This window comes from Nerophis ophidion, linkage group LG10, assembly GCF_033978795.1.
Source record: "Nerophis ophidion isolate RoL-2023_Sa linkage group LG10, RoL_Noph_v1.0, whole genome shotgun sequence".
NCBI classification, from domain to species: domain Eukaryota; kingdom Metazoa; phylum Chordata; class Actinopteri; order Syngnathiformes; family Syngnathidae; genus Nerophis; species Nerophis ophidion.
In genome coordinates, this window is record NC_084620.1 from 52,880,636 (window position 1) to 52,903,085 (window position 22,450).

At 44.7% G+C, this 22,450-nt stretch overlaps 1 long non-coding RNA gene across 1 annotated transcript; it reads right to left on the reverse strand.

The window, feature by feature from the left end:
- Positions 1-19,935: 19,935 nt before the first annotated feature.
- LOC133559924 (uncharacterized) lies at positions 19,936-21,556 on the reverse strand. The gene is made up of 2 exons (XR_009808338.1): positions 21,233-21,556; positions 19,936-20,281 (listed from the first exon to the last, which is right to left on the reverse strand). It is a non-coding gene; the product is annotated as an uncharacterized LOC133559924 (long non-coding RNA).
- Positions 21,557-22,450: the final 894 nt, after the last annotated feature.

The following is a 22,450-nucleotide window of genomic DNA, read 5'->3' on the forward strand; positions in this document are numbered from 1 at the left end:
CACTACATGTGTGAGACGTCGACGTTCTCGTGCGAAACCTAGCTTCTCGTGTGAGACCTCAACGTTCTAGTGAGACACCTCACTACACGTGTGAGACGTCAACGTTCTAGTGAGACACCTCACTACACGTGCGAGATGTCAATGTTCCAGTAAGACACCTGACTTCTCGTGTGAGACGTCAACGTTCTAGTGAGACAACTCACTTCACGTGTGAGACGTCAACGTTCTAGTGAGACAACTCACTTCACGTGTGAGACGTAAACGTTCTAGTGAGTCACCTCACTTCTCGTGTGACATCAACGTTCTAGTGAGACACCTCACTACAGGTGTGAGACGCCAACGTTCTAGTGAGACACCTCACTACACGTGTGAGATGTCAACGTTCTAGTGAGACACCTCACTTCACTTGTGAGAGGTCAAAGTTGTAGTGAGACACCTCACTACAGGTGTGAGACGCCAACGTTCTAGTGAGACACCTAACTTCTCGTGTAAGACGTCAACATTCTAGTGAGACAACTCACTACACGTGTGAGACGCCAACGTTCTAGTGAGACACCTCACTACACATGTGAGACGTCAACATTCTAGTGAGACACCTCACTTCACGTGTGAGAGGTCAAAGTTGTAGTGAGACACGTCAACGTTCTAGTGAGACACCTCACTACACATGTGAGACGTCAACGTTCCAGTGAGACACCTCACTTCACGTGTGAGAGGTCAAAGTTGTAGTGAGACAACTCACTACACGTGTGAGACGTCAACGTTCTAGTGAGACACCTCGCTTCATGTGTGAGACGTCAACGTTCTAGTGAGAAAACTCACTTCATGTGTGAGACGTCAACGTTCTTGTGAGACACCTCACTTCATGTGTGAGACGTCAACGTTCTAGTGAGACACCTCACTTCATGTGTGAGACGTCAACATTCTAGTGAGACAACTCACTACACGTGTGAGACGCCAACGTTCTAGTGAGACACCTCACTACACATGTGAGACGTCAACATTCTAGTGAGACACCTCACTTCACGTGTGAGAGGTCAAAGTTGTAGTGAGACACGTCAACGTTCTAGTGAGACACCTAACTTCTCGTGTGAGAGGTCAACGTTCTAGTGAGACACCTAACTTCTTGTGTGAGACGTCAACGTTCTAGTGAGACACCTCATTACAGGTGTGAGACGCCAACGTTCTAGTGAGACAACTCACTTCACGTGTGAGATGTCAACGTTCTAGTGAGACGTCACTTTTCGTGTGAGACATCGTTTGAGTGAGACACCTCACTCCACCTGTGAGAGGTCAACCTTCTAATGAAACACCTCACTACATGTGTGAAACGTCAACGTTCTAGTGAGACACCTCACTACACATGTGAGACGTCAACGTTCTAGTGAGACACCTCACTTCACGTGTGAGAGGTCAAAGTTGTAGTGAGACACGTCAACGTTCTAGTGAGACACCTAACTTCTCGTGTAAGACGTCAACGTTCTAGTGAGACACCTCACTACAGGTGTGAGACGCCAACGTTCTAGTGAGACACCTAACTTCTCGTGTGAGACGTCAACGTTCTAGTGAGACACCTCACTACAGGTGTGAGACGCCAACGTTCTAGTGAGACAACTCACTTCACGTGTGAGATGTCAACGTTCTAGTGAGTCACCTCACTTCTCGTGTGAGACGTCAACGTTCTAGTGAGACGTCACTTCTCGTGTGAGACATCAACGTTTGAGTGAGACACCTCACTTCACCTGTGAGAGGTCAACCTTCTAGTGAAACACCTCACTAAACATGTGAGATGTCAATGTTCTATTAAGACTCCTCACTTCTTGTGTGAGACGTCAATGTTCTAATGAGACACCTCACTTCTTGTGTGTGACGTTAACGTTCTAGTGAGACAACTCACTTCACGTGTGAGACGTCAACGTTCTAGTGGGACAACTCATTTCACGTGTGAGACGTCAAAGTTCTAGTGAGACACTTCACTACACGTGTGAGACGTCAACGTTCTAGTGAGACAACTCACTTCACGTGTGAGACGTCAACGTTCTAGTGAGACACCTCACTTCACGTGTGAGATGTCAACGTTATGGTGAGACACCTCACTTTTCGTGTGAGACGTCAACGTTCTAGTGAGACACCTCACTACACGTGTGAGATCTCAACGTCCCAGTGAGACACCTCACTACACGTGTGAGACATTAACGTTCTAGCGAGACAACTCATTTCACGTGTGAGACGTCAACGTTCTAGTGAGACACCTCACTACACGTGCAAGATGTCAATGTTCCAGTGGGATACCTAACTACACGTGTGAGATGTCAACGTTCTACTGAGACACCTGACTACCCGTGTGAGACGTGAATGTTCTAGTGAGACACCTCACTAAACATGTGAGATGTCAATGTTCTATTAAGACTCCTCACTTCTTGTGTGAGACGTCAACGTTCTAGTGAGACACCTCACTACACGTGCAAGATGTCAATGTTCCAGTGGGATACCTAACTACACGTGTGAGACGTCAACATTCTACTGAGACACCTGACTACTCGTGTGAGACGTGAATGTTCTAGTGAGACACCTCACTAAACATGTGAGATGTCAATGTTCTATTAAGACTCCTCACTTCTTGTGTGAGACGTCAATGTTCTAATGAGACACCTCACTTCATGTGTGAGACGTTAACGTTCTAGTGAGACAACTCACTTCATGTGTGAGACGTCAACGTTCTAGTGGGACAACTCATTTCACGTGTGAGACGTCAAAGTTCTAGTGAGACACCTCACTACACGTGTGAGACGTCAACGTTCTAGTGAGATAAACTCACTTCATGTGTGAGACGTCAACATTCTAGTGAGACACCTCACTACACATGTGAGACGTCAACGTTCTCGTGAAACACCTCACTACATGTGTGAAACGTCAACATTCTAATGAGACACCTCACTTCTTGTGTGAGACGTCAACTTTCTAGTGAGACACCTCACTTCAGGTGTGAGGCGTCACCCTTCTAGTGAAACACCTCACTACATGTGTGAGACGTCAACGTTCTAGTGAGATACCTCACTTCACGTGTGAGAGGTCAAAGTTGTAGTGAGACACCTCACTTCATGTGTGAGACGTCAACATTCTAGTGAGACACCTCACTACATGTGTGAGACGTCAACGTTCACGTGAAACACCTCACTACACGTGTGAGACGTCAATATTCAAATGAGACACCTCACTACACGTGAGAGACGTCAATGTTCTAGTGAGACACCTCACTTCATGTGTGAGACTTCATCGTTCTATTGAGACACCTCACTGCATGTGTGAGACGTCAACGTTCTAATGAGACACCTTACTTCATGTGTGAGACTTCATCGTTCCATTGAGACACCTCACTACATGTGTGAGACGTCAACGTTCTATTGAGACACCTCACTACATGTGTGAGACGTCAACCTTCTAGTGAGACACCTTACTTCATGTGTGAGACATCAACGTTCTAGTGAGAGACCTCACTACACGTGTGAGACGTCAACGTTCTCGTGAAACACCTCACTACACGTGTGAAACATCAACGTTCTAATGAGACACCTCACTACACGTGTGAGACGTGAATGTTCTAGTGAGACACCTCACTACATGTGTGAGACGTCGACGTTCTCGTGCGAAACCTAACTTCTCGTGTGAGACCTCAACGTTCTAGTGAGACACCTCACTACACGTGTGAGACGTCAACATTCTAGTGAGATACCTCACTACACGTGTGAGACGTCAACGTTCTAGTGAGACACCTCACTACACGTGCGAGATGTCAATGTTCCAGTAAGACACCTGACTTCTCGTGTGAGATGTCAACGTTCTAGTGGGACAACTCACTTCACGTGTGAGACGTCAACGTTCTAGTGAGACAACTCACTTCACGTGTGACATCAACGTTCTAGTGAGACACCTCACTACAGGTGTGAGACGCCAACGTTCTAGTGAGACACCTCACTACACGTGTGAGATGTCAACGTTCTAGTGAGACACCTCACTTCACTTGTGAGAGGTCAAAGTTGTAGTGAGACACCTCACTACAGGTGTGAGACGCCAACGTTCTAGTGAGACACCTAACTTCTCGTGTAAGACGTCAACATTCTAGTGAGACAACTCACTACACGTGTGAGACGCCAACGTTCTAGTGAGACACCTCACTACACATGTGAGACGTCAACATTCTAGTGAGACACCTCACTTCACGTGTGAGAGGTCAAAGTTGTAGTGAGACACGTCAACGTTCTAGTGAGACACCTAACTTCTCGTGTTAGAGGTCAACGTTCTAGTGAGACACCTAACTTCTTGTGTGAGACGTCAACGTTCTAATGAGACACCTCACTACAGGTGTGAGACGCCAACGTTCTAGTGAGACAACTCACTTCACGTGTGAGATGTCAACGTTCTAGTGAGTCACCTCACTTCACCTGTGAGAGGTCAACCTTCTAGTGAAACACCTCACTACATGTGTGAAACGTCAACGTTCTAGTGAGACACCTCACTACACATGTGAGACGTCAACGTTCTAGTGAGACACCTCACTTCACGTGTGAGAGGTCAAAGTTGTAGTTAGACACGTCAAGGTTCTAGTGAGACACCTAACTTCTCGTGTAAGACGTCAACGTTCTAGTGAGACACCTCACTACAGGTGTGAGACGCCAACGTTCTAGTGAGACACCTAACTTCTCGTGTGAGACGTCAACGTTCTAGTGAGACACCTCACTACCGGTGTGAGATGCCGACGTTCTAGTGAGACAACTCACTTCTCGTGTGAGACGTCAACGTTCTAGTGAGACACCTCACTTCTCGTGTGAGACGTCAACACTCTAGTGAGACGTCACTTCTCGTGTGAGACGTCAACGTTCTAGTGAGACGTCACTTCTCGTGTGAGACATCGTTTGAGTGAGACACTTCACTTCATGTGTGAGATGTCAACGTTATAGTGAGACACGTCAACGTTCTAGTGAGACAACTAACTTCTCGTGTGAGAGGTCAACCTTCTAGTGAAACACCTCACCACATGTGTGAAACGTCAACGTTCTAGTGAGAAACCTCACTTCACGTGTGAGAGGTCAAAGTTGTAGTGAGACACGTCAACGTTCTAGTGAGACACCGAACTTCTCGTGTAAGACGTCAACGTTCTAGTGAGACACCTCACTACAGGTGTGAGACGCCAACGTTCTAGTGAGACAACTCACTTCACGTTTAGATGTCAACGTTCTAGTGAGTCACCTCACTTCTCGTGTGAGACGTCAACGTTCTAGTGAGACGTCACTTCTCGTGTGAGACAACGTTTGAGTGAGACACCTCACTTCACCTGTGAGAGGTCAACCTTCTAGTGAAACACCTCACTACATGTGTCAAACGTCAACGTTCTAATGAGACACCTCACTACATGTGTGAGACGTCAACGTTCTAGTGAGACACCTCACTTCACGTGTGAGAAGTCAAAGTTGTAGTGAGACACGTCAACGTTCTAGTGATATACCTAGCTTCTCGTGTGAGATGTCAATGTTCCAGTGAGACACCTGACTTTTCGTGTGAGACGTCAACGTTCTAGTGAGACACCTCACTACATGTGTTAGACGTCAACGTTCTAGTGAGACAACTCACTTCACGTGTGAGACGTCAACGTTCTAGTGAGTCACCTCACTTCTCGTGTGAGACATCAACGTTCTAGTGAGACACCTCACTACAGGTGTGAGACGCCAACGTTCTAGTGAGACACCTCACTACACGTGTGAGATGTCAACGTTCTAGTGAGACACCTCACTTCACTTGTGAGAGGTCAAAGTTGTAGTGAGACACGTCAACGTTCAAGTGAGATACCTAACTTCTCGTGTGAGACGTCAACGTTCTAGTGAGACACCTCACTACAGGTGTGAGACGCCAACGTTCTAGTGAGACACCCAACTTCTCGTGTGAGACGTCAACGTTCTAGTGAGACAACTCACTACACGTGTGAGACGTCAACATTCTAGTGAGAAACCTCACTTCTTGTGTCAGACGTCAACGTTCTAGTGAGACACCTCACTATAGGTGTGAGACGCCAACGTTCTAGTGAGACAACTCACTTCACGTGTGAGATATCAACGTTCTAGTGAGTCACCTCACTTCTCGTGTGAGACGTCAACGTTCTAGTGAGACACCTCACTTCTCGTGTGAGACGTCAACGTTCTAGTGAGACGTCACTTCCCGTGTGAGACATAAACGTTTGAGTGAGACACCTCACTTCACCTGTGAGAGGTCAACCTTCTAGTGAAACACCTCACTACATGTGTGAAACGTCAACGTTCTAGTGAGACACCTCACTACACATGTGAGACTTCAACGTTCTAGTGAGACACCTCACTTCACGTGTGAGAGGTCAAAGTTGTAGTGAGACACGTCAACGTTCTAGTGAGACACCTAACTTCTCGTGTAAGACGTCAACGTTCTAGTGAGACACCTCACTACAGGTGTGAGACGCCAACATTCTAGTGAGACACCTAACTTCTCGTGTGAGACGTCAACGTTCTAGTGAGACACCTCACTACAGGTGTGAGACGCCAACGTTCTAGTGAGACAACTCACTTCACGTGTGAGATGTCAACGTTCTAGTGAGTCACCTCACTTCTCGTGTGAGACGTCAACGTTCTAGTGAGACACCTCACTTCTCGTGTGAGACGTCAACATTCTAGTGAGACACCTCACTTCTCGTGTGAGACGTCAACGTTCTAGTGAGACAACTCACTTCACGTGTGAGATATCAACGTTCTAGTGAGTCACCTCACTTCTCGTGAGACGTCAACGTTCTAGTGAGACACCTCACTTCTCGTGTGAGACGTCAACGTTCTAGTGAGACGTCAACGTTCTAGTGAGACGTCACTTCCCGTGTGAGACATCAACGTTTGAGTGAGACACCTCACTTCACCTGTGAGAGGTCAACCTTCTAGTGAAACACCTCACTACATGTGTGAAACGTCAACGTTCTTGTGAGACACCTCACTACACATGTGAGACTTCAACATTCTAGTGAGACACCTCACTTCACGTGTGAGAGGTCAAAGTTGTAGTGAGACACGTCAACGTTCTAGAGAGACACGTAACTTCTCGTGTAAGACGTCAACGTTCTAGTGAGACACCTCACTACAGGTGTGAGACGCCAACGTTCTAGTAAGACACCTAACTTCTCGTGTGAGACGTCAACGTTCTAGTGAGACACCTCACTACAGGTGTGAGACGCCAACGTTCTAGTGAGACAACTCACTTCACGTGTGAGATGTCAACGTTCTAGTGAGTCACCTCACTTCTCGTGTGAGACGTCAACGTTCTAGTGAGACACCTCACTTCTCGTGTGAGACGTCAACGTTCTAGTGAGACGTCACTTCTCGTGTGAGACATCGTTTGAGTGAGACACTTCACTTCATGTGTGAGATGTCAACGTTCTAGTGAGAAACGTCAACGTTCTAGTGAGACACCTAACTTCTCGTGTGAGAGGTCAACCTTCTAGTGAAACACCTCACCACTAGTGTGAAACGTCAACGTTCTAGTGAGACACCTCACTTCACGTGTGAGAGGTCAAAGTTGTAGTGAGACACGTCAACGTTCTAGTGAGATACCTAACTTCTCGTGTAAGACGTCAACGTTCTAGTGAGACACCTCACTACAGGTGTGAGACGCCAACGTTCTAGTGAGACACCTAACTTCTCGTGTGAGACGTCAACGTTCTAGTGAGACACCTCACTACAGGTGTGAGACGCCAACATTATAGTGAGACAACTCACTTCACGTGTGAGATGTCAACGTTCTAGTGAGTCACCTCACTTCTCGTGTGAGACGTCAACGTTCTAGTGAGACGTCACTTCTCGTGTGAGACAACGTTTGAGTGAGACACCTCACTTCACCTGTGAGAGGTCAACCTTCTAGTGAAACACCTCACTACATGTGTGAAACGTCAACGTTCTAATGAGACACCTCACTACATGTGTGAGACGTCAACGTTCTAGTGAGACACCTCACTTCACGTGTGAGAAGTCAAAGTTGTAGTGAGACACGTCAACGTTCTAGTGATATACCTGGCTTCTCGTGTGAGATGTCAATGTTCCAGTGAGACACCTGACTTTTCGTGTGAGACGTCAACGTTCTAGTGAGACACCTCACTACATGTGTTAGACGTCAACGTTCTAGTGAGACAACTCACTTCACGTGTGAGACGTCAACGTTCTAGTGAGTCACCTCACTTCTCGTGTGAGACATCAACGTTCTAGTGAGACACCTCACTACAGGTGTGAGACGCCAACGTTCTGGTGAGACACCTCACTACACGTGTGAGAGGTCAAAGTTGTAGTGAGACACGTCAACGTTCAAGTGAGATACCTAACTTCTCGTGTGAGACGTCAACGTTCTAGTGAGACACCTCACTACAGGTGTGAGACGCCAACGTTCTAGTGAGACACCCAACTTCTCGTGTAAGACGTCAACGTTCTAGTGAGACAACTCACTACACGTGTGAGACGTCAACATTCTAGTGAGACACCTCACTTCACGTGTGAGAGGTCAACGTTGTAGTGAGACACCTCAACGTTCTAGTGAGACACCTAACTTCTCGTGTGAGAGGTCAACGTTCTAGTGAGAGACCTCACTTCTTGTGTCAGACGTCAACGTTCTAGTGAGACACCTCACTATAGGTGTGAGACGCCAACGTTCTAGTGAGACAACTCACTTCACGTGTGAGATATCAACGTTCTAGTGAGTCACCTCACTTCTCGTGTGAGACGTCAACGTTCTAGTGAGACACCTCACTTCTCGTGTGAGACGTCAACGTTCTAGTGAGACGTCACTTCCCGTGTGAGACATCAACGTTTGAGTGAGTCACCTCACTTCTCGTGTGAGACGTCAACGTTCTAGTGAGACACCTCACTTCTCGTGTGAGACGTCAACGTTCTAGTGAGACGTCACTTCCCTTGTGAGACATCAACGTTTGAGTGAGACACCTCACTTCACCTGTGAGAGGTCAACCTTCTAGTGAAACACCTCACTACATGTGTGAAACGTCAACGTTCTAGTGAGACACCTCACTACACATGTGAGACTTCAACGTTCTAGTGAGACACCTCACTTCACGTGTTAGAGGTCAAAGTTGTAGTGAGACACGTCAACGTTCAAGTGAGATACCTAACTTCTCGTGTGAGACGTCAACGTTCTAGTGAGACACCTCACTACAGGTGTGAGACGGCAACGTTCTAGTGAGACACCCAACTTCTCGTGTAAGACGTCAACGTTCTAGTGAGACACCTCACTACACGTGTGAGATCTCAACGTCCCAGTGAGACACCTCACTACACGTGTGAGACATTAACGTTCTAGCGAGACAACTCATTTCACGTGTGAGACGTCAACGTTCTAGTGAGACACCTCACTACACGTGCAAGATGTCAATGTTCCAGTGGGATACCTAACTACACGTGTGAGATGTCAACGTTCTACTGAGACACCTGACTACCCGTGTGAGACGTGAATGTTCTAGTGAGACACCTCACTAAACATGTGAGATGTCAATGTTCTATTAAGACTCCTCACTTCTTGTGTGAGACGTCAACGTTCTAGTGAGACACCTCACTACACGTGCAAGATGTCAATGTTCCAGTGGGATACCTAACTACACGTGTGAGACGTCAACATTCTACTGAGACACCTGACTACTCGTGTGAGACGTGAATGTTCTAGTGAGACACCTCACTAAACATGTGAGATGTCAATGTTCTATTAAGACTCCTCACTTCTTGTGTGAGACGTCAATGTTCTAATGAGACACCTCACTTCATGTGTGAGACGTTAACGTTCTAGTGAGACAACTCACTTCATGTGTGAGACGTCAACGTTCTAGTGGGACAACTCATTTCACGTGTGAGACGTCAAAGTTCTAGTGAGACACCTCACTACACGTGTAAGACGTCAACGTTCTAGTGAGACACCTCACTACACGTGTGAGACGTCAACGTTCTAGTGAGATAAACTCACTTCATGTGTGAGACGTCAACATTCTAGTGAGACACCTCACTACACATGTGAGACGTCAACGTTCTCGTGAAACATCTCACTACATGTGTGAAACGTCAACATTCTAATGAGACACCTCACTTCTTGTGTGAGACGTCAACTTTCTAGTGAGACACCTCACTTCAGGTGTGAGGCGTCACCCTTCTAGTGAAACACCTCACTACATGTGTGAGACGTCAACGTTCTAGTGAGATACCTCACTTCACGTGTGAGAGGTCAAAGTTGTAGTGAGACACCTCACTTCATGTGTGAGACGTCAACATTCTAGTGAGACACCTCACTACATGTGTGAGACGTCAACGTTCACGTGAAACACCTCACTACACGTGTGAGACGTCAATATTCAAATGAGACACCTCACTACACGTGAGAGACGTCAATGTTCTAGTGAGACACCTCACTTCATGTGTGAGACTTCATCGTTCTATTGAGACACCTCACTGCATGTGTGAGACGTCAACGTTCTAATGAGACACCTCACTTCATGTGTGAGACTTCATCGTTCCATTGAGACACCTCACTACATGTGTGAGACGTCAACCTTCTAGTGAGACACCTTACTTCATGTGTGAGACATCAACGTTCTAGTGAGAGACCTCACTACACGTGTGAGACGTCAACGTTCTCGTGAAACACCTCACTACACGTGTGAAACATCAACGTTCGAATGAGACACCTCACTACACGTGTGAGACGTGAATGTTCTAGTGAGACACCTCACTACATGTGTGAGACGTCGACGTTCTCGTGCGAAACCTAACTTCTCGTGTGAGACCTCAACGTTCTAGTGAGACACCTCACTACACGTGTGAGACGTCAACATTCTAGTGAGATACCTCACTACACGTGTGAGACGTCAACGTTCTAGTGAGACACCTCACTACACGTGCGAGATGTCAATGTTCCAGTAAGACACCTGACTTCTCGTGTGAGATGTCAACGTTCTAGTGGGACAACTCACTTCACGTGTGAGACGTCAACGTTCTAGTGAGACAACTCACTTCACGTGTGACATCAACGTTCTAGTGAGACACCTCACTACAGGTGTGAGACGCCAACGTTCTAGTGAGACACCTCACTACACGTGTGAGATGTCAACGTTCTAGTGAGACACCTCACTTCACTTGTGAGAGGTCAAAGTTGTAGTGAGACACCTCACTACAGGTGTGAGACGCCAACGTTCTAGTGAGACACCTAACTTCTCGTGTAAGACGTCAACATTCTAGTGAGACAACTCACTACACGTGTGAGACGCCAACGTTCTAGTGAGACACCTCACTACACATGTGAGACGTCAACATTCTAGTGAGACACCTCACTTCACGTGTGAGAGGTCAAAGTTGTAGTGAGACACGTCAACGTTCTAGTGAGACACCTAACTTCTCGTGTTAGAGGTCAACGTTCTAGTGAGACACCTAACTTCTTGTGTGAGACGTCAACGTTCTAATGAGACACCTCACTACAGGTGTGAGACGCCAACGTTCTAGTGAGACAACTCACTTCACGTGTGAGATGTCAACGTTCTAGTGAGTCACCTCACTTCACCTGTGAGAGGTCAACCTTCTAGTGAAACACCTCACTACATGTGTGAAACGTCAACGTTCTAGTGAGACACCTCACTACACATGTGAGACGTCAACGTTCTAGTGAGACACCTCACTTCACGTGTGAGAGGTCAAAGTTGTAGTTAGACACGTCAAGGTTCTAGTGAGACACCTAACTTCTCGTGTAAGACGTCAACGTTCTAGTGAGACACCTCACTACAGGTGTGAGACGCCAACGTTCTAGTGAGACACCTAACTTCTCGTGTGAGACGTCAACGTTCTAGTGAGACACCTCACTACCGGTGTGAGATGCCGACGTTCTAGTGAGACAACTCACTTCACGTGTGAGATGTCAACGTTCTAGTGAGTCACCTCACTTCTCGTGTGAGACGTCAACGTTCTAGTGAGACACCTCACTTCTCGTGTGAGACGTCAACATTCTAGTGAGACGTCACTTCTCGTGTGAGACGTCAACGTTCTAGTGAGACGTCACTTCTCGTGTGAGACATCGTTTGAGTGAGACACTTCACTTCATGTGTGAGATGTCAACGTTATAGTGAGACACGTCAACGTTCTAGTGAGACAACTAACTTCTCGTGTGAGAGGTCAACCTTCTAGTGAAACACCTCACCACATGTGTGAAACGTCAACGTTCTAGTGAGAAACCTCACTTCACGTGTGAGAGGTCAAAGTTGTAGTGAGACACGTCAACGTTCTAGTGAGACACCGAACTTCTCGTGTAAGACGTCAACGTTCTAGTGAGACACCTCACTACAGGTGTGAGACGCCAACGTTCTAGTGAGACAACTCACTTCACGTTTGAGATGTCAACGTTCTAGTGAGTCACCTCACTTCTCGTGTGAGACGTCAACGTTCTAGTGAGACGTCACTTCTCGTGTGAGACAACGTTTGAGTGAGACACCTCACTTCACCTGTGAGAGGTCAACCTTCTAGTGAAACACCTCACTACATGTGTCAAACGTCAACGTTCTAATGAGACACCTCACTACATGTGTGAGACGTCAACGTTCTAGTGAGACACCTCACTTCACGTGTGAGAAGTCAAAGTTGTAGTGAGACACGTCAACGTTCTAGTGATATACCTAGCTTCTCGTGTGAGATGTCAATGTTCCAGTGAGACACCTGACTTTTCGTGTGAGACGTCAACGTTCTAGTGAGACACCTCACTACATGTGTTAGACGTCAACGTTCTAGTGAGACAACTCACTTCACGTGTGAGACGTCAACGTTCTAGTGAGTCACCTCACTTCTCGTGTGAGACATCAACGTTCTAGTGAGACACCTCACTACAGGTGTGAGACGCCAACGTTCTAGTGAGACACCTCACTACACGTGTGAGATGTCAACGTTCTAGTGAGACACCTCACTTCACTTGTGAGAGGTCAAAGTTGTAGTGAGACACGTCAACGTTCAAGTGAGATACCTAACTTCTCGTGTGAGACGTCAACGTTCTAGTGAGACACCTCACTACAGGTGTGAGACGCCAACGTTCTAGTGAGACACCCAACTTCTCGTGTAAGACGTCAACGTTCTAGTGAGACAACTCACTACACGTGTGAGACGTCAACATTCTAGTGAGAAACCTCACTTCTTGTGTCAGACGTCAACGTTCTAGTGAGACACCTCACTATAGGTGTGAGACGCCAACGTTCTAGTGAGACAACTCACTTCACGTGTGAGATATCAACGTTCTAGTGAGTCACCTCACTTCTCGTGTGAGAAGTCAACGTTCTAGTGAGACACCTCACTTCTCGTGTGAGACGTCAACGTTCTAGTGAGATGTCACTTCCCGTTCGAGACATAAACGTTTGAGTGAGACACCTCACTTCACCTGTGAGAGGTCAACCTTCTAGTGAAACACCTCACTACATGTGTGAAACGTCAACGTTCTAGTGAGACACCTCACTACACATGTGAGACTTCAACGTTCTAGTGAGACACCTCACTTCACGTGTGAGAGGTCAAAGTTGTAGTGAGACACGTCAACGTTCTAGTGAGACACCTAACTTCTCGTGTAAGACGTCAACGTTCTAGTGAGACACCTCACTACAGGTGTGAGACGCCAACATTCTAGTGAGACACCTAACTTCTCGTGTGAGACGTCAACGTTCTAGTGAGACACCTCACTACAGGTGTGAGACGCCAACGTTCTAGTGAGACAACTCACTTCACGTGTGAGATGTCAACGTTCTAGTGAGTCACCTCACTTCTCGTGTGAGACGTCAACGTTCTAGTGAGACACCTCACTTCTCGTGTGAGACGTCAACATTCTAGTGAGACACCTCACTTCTCGTGTGAGACGTCAACGTTCTAGTGAGACAACTCACTTCACGTGTGAGATATCAACGTTCTAGTGAGTCACCTCACTTCTCGTGAGACGTCAACGTTCTAGTGAGACACCTCACTTCTCGTGTGAGACGTCAACGTTCTAGTGAGACGTCACTTCCCGTGTGAGACATCAACGTTTGAGTGAGACACCTCACTTCACCTGTGAGAGGTCAACCTTCTAGTGAAACACCTCACTACATGTGTGAAACGTCAACGTTCTTGTGAGACACCTCACTACACATGTGAGACTTCAACATTCTAGTGAGACACCTCACTTCACGTGTGAGAGGTCAAAGTTGTAGTGAGACACGTCAACGTTCTAGAGAGACACGTAACTTCTCGTGTAAGACGTCAACGTTCTAGTGAGACACCTCACTACAGGTGTGAGACGCCAACGTTCTAGTGAGACACCTAACTTCTCGTGTGAGACGTCAACGTTCTAGTGAGACACCTCACTACAGGTGTGAGACGCCAACGTTCTAGTGAGACAACTCACTTCACGTGTGAGATGTCAACGTTCTAGTGAGACACCTCACTTCTCGTGTGAGACGTCAACGTTCTAGTGAGACGTCACTTCTCGTGTGAGACATCGTTTGAGTGAGACACTTCACTTCATGTGTGAGATGTCAACGTTCTAGTGAGACACGTCAACGTTCTAGTGAGACACCTAACTTCTCGTGTGAGAGGTCAACCTTCTAGTGAAACACCTCACCACTAGTGTGAAACGTCAACGTTCTAGTGAGACACCTCACTTCACGTGTGAGAGGTCAAAGTTGTAGTGAGACACGTCAACGTTCTAGTGAGATACCTAACTTCTCGTGTAAGACGTCAACGTTCTAGTGAGACACCTCACTACAGGTGTGAGACGCCAACGTTCTAGTGAGACACCTAACTTCTCGTGTGAGACGTCAACGTTCTAGTGAGACACCTCACTACAGGTGTGAGACGCCAACATTTTAGTGAGACAACTCACTTCACGTGTGAGATGTCAACGTTCTAGTGAGTCACCTCACTTCTCGTGTGAGACGTCAACGTTCTAGTGAGACGTCACTTCTCGTGTGAGACAACGTTTGAGTGAGACACCTCACTTCACCTGTGAGAGGTCAACCTTCTAGTGAAACACCTCACTACATGTGTGAAACGTCAACGTTCTAATGAGACACCTCACTACATGTGTGAGACGTCAACGTTCTAGTGAGACACCTCACTTCACGTGTGAGAAGTCAAAGTTGTAGTGAGACACGTCAACGTTCTAGTGATATACCTAGCTTCTCGTGTGAGATGTCAATGTTCCAGTGAGACACCTGACTTTTCGTGTGAGACGTCAACGTTCTAGTGAGACACCTCACTACATGTGTTAGACGTCAACGTTCTAGTGAGACAACTCACTTCACGTGTGAGACGTCAACGTTCTAGTGAGTCACCTCACTTCTCGTGTGAGACATCAACGTTCTAGTGAGACACCTCACTACAGGTGTGAGACGCCAACGTTCTAGTGAGACACCTCACTACACGTGTGAGAGGTCAAAGTTGTAGTGAGACACGTCAACGTTCAAGTGAGATACCTAACTTCTCGTGTGAGACGTCAACGTTCTAGTGAGACACCTCACTACAGGTGTGAGACGCCAACGTTCTAGTGAGACACCCAACTTCTCGTGTAAGACGTCAACGTTCTAGTGAGACAACTCACTACACGTGTGAGACGTCAACATTCTAGTGAGACACCTCACTTCACGTGTGAGAGGTCAACGTTGTAGTGAGACACCTCAACGTTCTAGTGAGACACCTAACTTCTCGTGTGAGAGGTCAACGTTCTAGTGAGAGACCTCACTTCTTGTGTCAGACGTCAACGTTCTAGTGAGACACCTCACTATAGGTGTGAGACGCCAACGTTCTAGTGAGACAACTCACTTCACGTGTGAGATATCAACGTTCTAGTGAGTCACCTCACTTCTCGTGTGAGACGTCAACGTTCTAGTGAGACACCTCACTTCTCGTGTGAGACGTCAACGTTCTAGTGAGACGTCACTTCCCGTGTGAGACATCAACGTTTGAGTGAGTCACCTCACTTCTCGTGTGAGACGTCAACGTTCTAGTGAGACACCTCACTTCTCGTGTGAGACGTCAACGTTCTAGTGAGACGTCACTTCCCGTGTGAGACATCAACGTTTGAGTGAGACACCTCACTTCACCTGTGAGAGGTCAACCTTCTAGTGAAACACCTCACTACATGTGTGAAACGTCAACGTTCTAGTGAGACACCTCACTACACATGTGAGACTTCAACGTTCTAGTGAGACACCTCACTTCACGTGTTAGAGGTCAAAGTTGTAGTGAGACACGTCAACGTTCAAGTGAGATACCTAACTTCTCGTGTGAGACGTCAACGTTCTAGTGAGACACCTCACTACAGGTGTGAGACGGCAACGTTCTAGTGAGACACCCAACTTCTCGTGTAAGACGTCAACGTTCTAGTGAGACAACTCACTACACGTGTGAGACGTCAACCTTCTAGTGAGACACCTCACTTCACGTGTGAGAGGTCAACGTTGTAGTGAGACACCTCAACGTTCTAGTGAGACACCTAACTTCTCGTGTGAGAGGTCAACGTTCTAGTGAGAGACCTCACTTCTTGTGTCAGACGTCAACGTTCTAGTGAGACACCTCACTATAGGTGTGAGACGCCAACGTTCTAGTGAGACAACTCACTTCACGTGTGAGATATCAACGTTCTAGTGAGTCACCTCACTTCTCGTGTGAGACGTCAACGTTCTAGTGAGACACCTCACTTATCGTGTGAGACGTCAACGTTCTAGTGAGACGTCACTTCCCGTGTGAGACATCAACGTTTGAGTGAGACACCTCACTTCACCTGTGAGAGGTCAACCTTCTAGTGAAACACCTCACTACATGTGTGAAACGTCAACGTTCTAGTGAGACACCTCACTACACATGTGAGACTTCAACATTCTAGTGAGACACCTCACTTCACGTGTGAGAGGTCAAAGTTGTAGTGGGACACGTCAACGTTCTAGAGAGACACGTAACTTCTCGTGTAAGACGTCAACGTTCTAGTGAGACACCTCACTACAGGTGTTAGACGCCAACGTTCTAGTGAGACACCTAACTTCTCGTGTGAGACGTCAACGTTCTAGTGAGACACCTCACTACAGGTGTGAGACGCCAACGTTCTAGTGAGACAACTCACTTCACGTGTGAGATGTCAACGTTCTAGTGAGTCACCTCACTTCTCGTGTGAGACGTCAACGTTCTAGTGAGACACCTCACTTCTCGTGTGAGACGTCAACGTTCTAGTGAGACGTCACTTCTCGTGTGAGACATCGTTTGAGTGAGACACTTCACTTCATGTGTGAGATGTCAACGTTCTAGTGAGACACGTCAACGTTCTAGTGAGACACCTAACTTCTCGTGTGAGAGGTCAACCTTCTAGTGAAACACCTCACCACTAGTGTGAAACGTCAACGTTCTAGTGAGACACCTCACTTCACGTGTGAGAGGTCAAAGTTGTAGTGAGACACGTCAACGTTCTAGTGAGATACCTAACTTCTCGTGTAAGATGTCAACGTTCTAGTGAGACACCTCACTACAGGTGTGAGACGCCAACGTTCTAGTGAGACACCTAACTTCTCGTGTGAGACGTCAACGTTCTAGTGAGACACCTCACTACAGGTGTGAGACGCCAACGTTCTAGTGAGACAACTCATTTCACGTGTGAGATGTCAACGTTCTAGTGAGTCACCTCACTTCTCGTGTGAGACGTCAACGTTTTAGTGAGACGTCACTTCTCGTGTGAGACAACGTTTGAGTGAGACACCTCACTTCACCTGTGAGAGGTCAACCTTCTAGTGAAACACCTCACTACATGTGTGAAACGTCAACGTTCTAATGAGACACCTCACTACATGTGTGAAACGTCAACGTTCTAGTGAGACACCTCACTTCACGTGTGAGAAGTCAACGTTGTAGTGAGACACGTCAACGTTCTAGTGATATACCTAACTTCTCGTGTGAGACGTCAACGTTCTCCTGAGACACCTCACTTCATGTCTGAGACGTCAACGTTCTAGTGAGACACCTCACTACATGTGTTAGACGTCAACGTTCTAGTGAGACACCTCACTACATGTGTGAGACGTCAACGTTCTAGTGAGACACCTCACTTCTCGTTTGCGTGTCATGATCCATGGTCCGGATCATATTTTTGTTATGTTCTGTTAGTTTTGGACTCCTATTAGTTCCTGTTTTTGTTCACCCTTGTTTGTTTTAGTTACCATGGCGACTTATGATTGTCACCTGCCTCTGGTGTTTGGAACACGCACCTGTGTTTCCACTCAAGAGACATGATCGAAGCCCACCTTTGCCAGGCAGTTTTCCCACTGTAATTTCTGGTTTCATGGCACAGTTTCATGTTTTGCTATGCCATACTTATGTTAATTGTGTCATGCCACAGTAAGTTCTGTTTGTTCTTTGTCCATAGTTCATGCTAAGTGTTAGCGTTTATGTTCCCTACGTAAAATGTTTTGTTCTTTAGCGGTGCCACTCATGCAAACGGCACGCTTTTCTTTCATTTTAGTTCCTGTCTTTTGTGATGTGAAGGATTACTTAATTAATAATAATGTTCCTACCTTCAAGTCCTGTCCAGAATAGTCCGTTTGCATCCTAGGAGAACAAACACCCCGAACTCCTCCAAACCCTCGTCATGACAGTGAGACGACAACGTTCTAGTGAGACAAATTGAATTTTCTTTCACTGGGAAGTTGCAAAAAAAGAGACAGAAAAAACATCAATTTACATCCAAATCACAATTGTTATTCATCCTCATTCCCCATTGATTTATCATTTTGACGCTTTAATTAATTGAAATGTATATATATAAATATACACACACACACACACATATATATATATATATATATATATATATACATATATATATATATATATATATATATATATTTATATATATATTTATATATATTTATATATATATATATATTATATATCTATATATTTATATAATATATATATATATATATTATATATATATATATTTATCTATGTATATATATATATATAAATGTATATATATATATATATATATATATGTATACATATATGTATATATGTATGTTTTGATGATTCTAAGAATACATTTTAAAAAAAATTTAAATAAAAAATGTTGGCATTTTAATTATTAAAAATGTTATATATATAAATACACATATATACGTATATAAATATATATATATATATATATATATATATATATATATACATATATATGTATATATGTATATGTATTAATAATTATATGACTAATTTAAAAAAAAATTGAATTTGTTTTTATAATTTTGACATTTCAATTAATAAAAAATGTATGTATATAAATACATATACATATATATTTACATACATATGTATATGTATATATATGTATTAATAATTCTAAGAATACATTTTAAACAAAATTAAAACATTTTACATTTCAATAAATAAAAAATGTATATATATATATAAATACATATATATATATTTATATATCCATCCATCCTTTTTCTACCGCTTATTCCCTTTTGGGGTCGCGAGGGGCGCTGGCGCCTATCTCAGCTACAATCGGGCGGAAGGATATATATGTTAATAATTCTAAGAATACATTTTAAACAAAATTACCATTTTTTACATTTCAATAAATAAAAAATGTATATATATAAATACATATATATATATATATATATATATATATATATATATATATATATATATATATATATGTGTGTGTATATGTATATATATATATATATTTACATATGCATATATATGTGTATATATATATGTGTATATATATATATTTACATACATATATATGTATGTATATACTGTATGTGTATTAATAATTCTAAGAAAAAAAAATGTAATTACAAATTTTGACATTTCAATTAATATCTATTAATACACACACACTTGATTGATTGATTGAAACTTTTATTAGTAGATTGCACAGTACAGTACATTTCCCTACAATTGACCACTAATTGGTAACACCCCAATAAGTTTTTCAACTTGTTTACATCCATATATATTTATATGGGTTTTTAGGCCATCTCCAGGCGCTTTTCTTCACCTGCAGCCTGTTTTGAAAAAGTCTCATCCTATTTTCTTGGAACGAATAATACTTTGCAAGAAAGGAAATCCATTCTGAATTGAATCGGGTTCAGGTTCAATCCCCACCCCACACGCTCACACAGCACTGTTGACAAGAAGAAAAGCTGGCACGGCACCGAGGTTCCACAAATAGCAGAAACGAACGCCATCTAAAAAAAAAATAGTCCAGCATTTTAGAATACATTCACATTTGATTTTAAACACATTGAGAGTACTATAAGTAATTAACACAATAGAAAATAACATTTTAAAAGAGAGTGTCTATTTATTTATGAGAACTGTATTTAGTGTTGTTTGTGAATTGAATAAGTATTCACTTGCTCATTTAGCTATGAATTAATGAATTCATTCGCTGTTAGGAGGAACTGTGGTGATGTGATGCATCATGTTGTCAAATTGTGATGCATCATTTATTGATTGATTGATTGAAACTTTTATTAGTAGATTGCACAGTACAGTACTGTGACTGTACCTCACTGCCTTATGGGTTCCATGGACCACCCAGGAAGGACATGCTTGTTCAGGTTTGACTCGTGTTTAGTTTTTCAAATAAAGAAAGTCTTTTGCGCCGTCGTCGCTCCCACTCCTCGCTCCTCCGTGTCGCTCCTCAGTCGGCCGCGTCTTCGTCGTCGCCGTCTCGCTCTCTTTCGTTTTGTCAGGCTTGTCCCTGACAGTTTAGATCCATGTCTTAGTTTTCCCTCTGCGTTTGTCTTTAGTTCCTGTCAGCACTCTTATTTTGGTTCTGTTTCCTGTTTGTCTCCCTGAGCGCTGTGTAACCCCTCAGCTTGTGGCTGATTGGCACCTGGCCACACCTGGGATCAATCAGCCAGCCACTATTTAAGACCTGTTTTCTCCTCCAGTCAGGGCTGAATTATTGTCATGTCAATGTCATTTTCTACTTGTCATTCCTACTGGTCGTGTGAATGCAGCGTAGCGGTAAGCTATATTTGGTAGTTGTTTTGTAGCTTACTGTTTTTTGTTCCCTGCTTCCGATTAGTTTGTTCATAGCCCTTAGTTTGTTATATCCGCCCATGTGTGTGCTTTTTTTCTGTACCCTTTTGGTTTTGTCTTAGTATCTTTATTAAACCATGTTTACTTACCAAATTCCTGCCTCCTTCTCTGCATCTTGGGGTTCGTCAACAAATAATTGTGACACGTTTCCGCTCTTCATCCACTCCTTCTGCCTCGTCCTGTCCTCCTCCTCCCCTTTTACACATCTTTAGGAGATACATTAATTGTTACCCGGTGTGCGATCCACGGACCTGATCTCGCTTGCTGCGTCGCCCCCGCCTCGCCGCTCGCTCGTATTCTCCGCCTCCTTGTCGCCATCTTGGGCAGCTACGCTACGTCGGCCTGTCAGCTCCACCTCTCCACAAGTACATATTCCGTACAATTGACCACTAAATGGTAACACCCCAATAAGTTTGTCCACCTTCATCAATTCATGGTAAATCATGTTGTGATTTTATGTTAGCATCACAAGCATAGGAAGTCAAAAAAAAGCCTGATTTGAAAAGAGTGTTTTAATCTATTTGGAATGAATGTGGCTGCTATCTGGCCAAATGCTGGGTGACTACTAATCTCGGACATTGGTTTCCCTTCCAGTGTTTCATTTGTCAATCCATGATTTAAAAACGGCGGAATAAATAAATGTGTCTGGATTAAAAACTCTTTAATTGTGAGCATTTTAGCCATGAAAATCCACAGCTGAAATGTGTTTTTTAAGAGGATGTGAGTTAGTATTTAACACACACACACACACACACACAGAGAGAGAGAGAGAGGGAGGACATCTGTGCTTGAATGCTGACCAAGTAAAAAAAAAAAAAAAAAAACACACGCAGGGAAAAAAAAAAAACGGACAACTTCACTCACAATACAATTCTGTTGGAAGTGTGAGAAAGTGTTTCAAGTTGATGGCACACGCTCCAGTTTCACTTGACTTTGATAGCAGTCTGCGAACAGTGAAATGTCTGGAGAAGTGTTGCGTTCAGGCTGCCATCTGTACCGTCTCCAACTGTACCACCTCCAACTGCACCATCTCCGACTGCACCATCTCCAACATGCACCATCTCCAACATGCACCATCTCCAACACGCACCATCTCCAACTGCACCATCTCCGACTGCACCATCTCCAACATGCACCATCTTCAACATGCGCCATCTCCGACTGCACCATCTCCGACTGCACCATCTCCAACTGCACCATATCCAACTCCACCATCTCCAACATGCACCATCTCCAACATGCACCATCTCCAACATGCACCATCTCCAACATGCACCATCTCCAACATGCACCATCTCCAACATGCA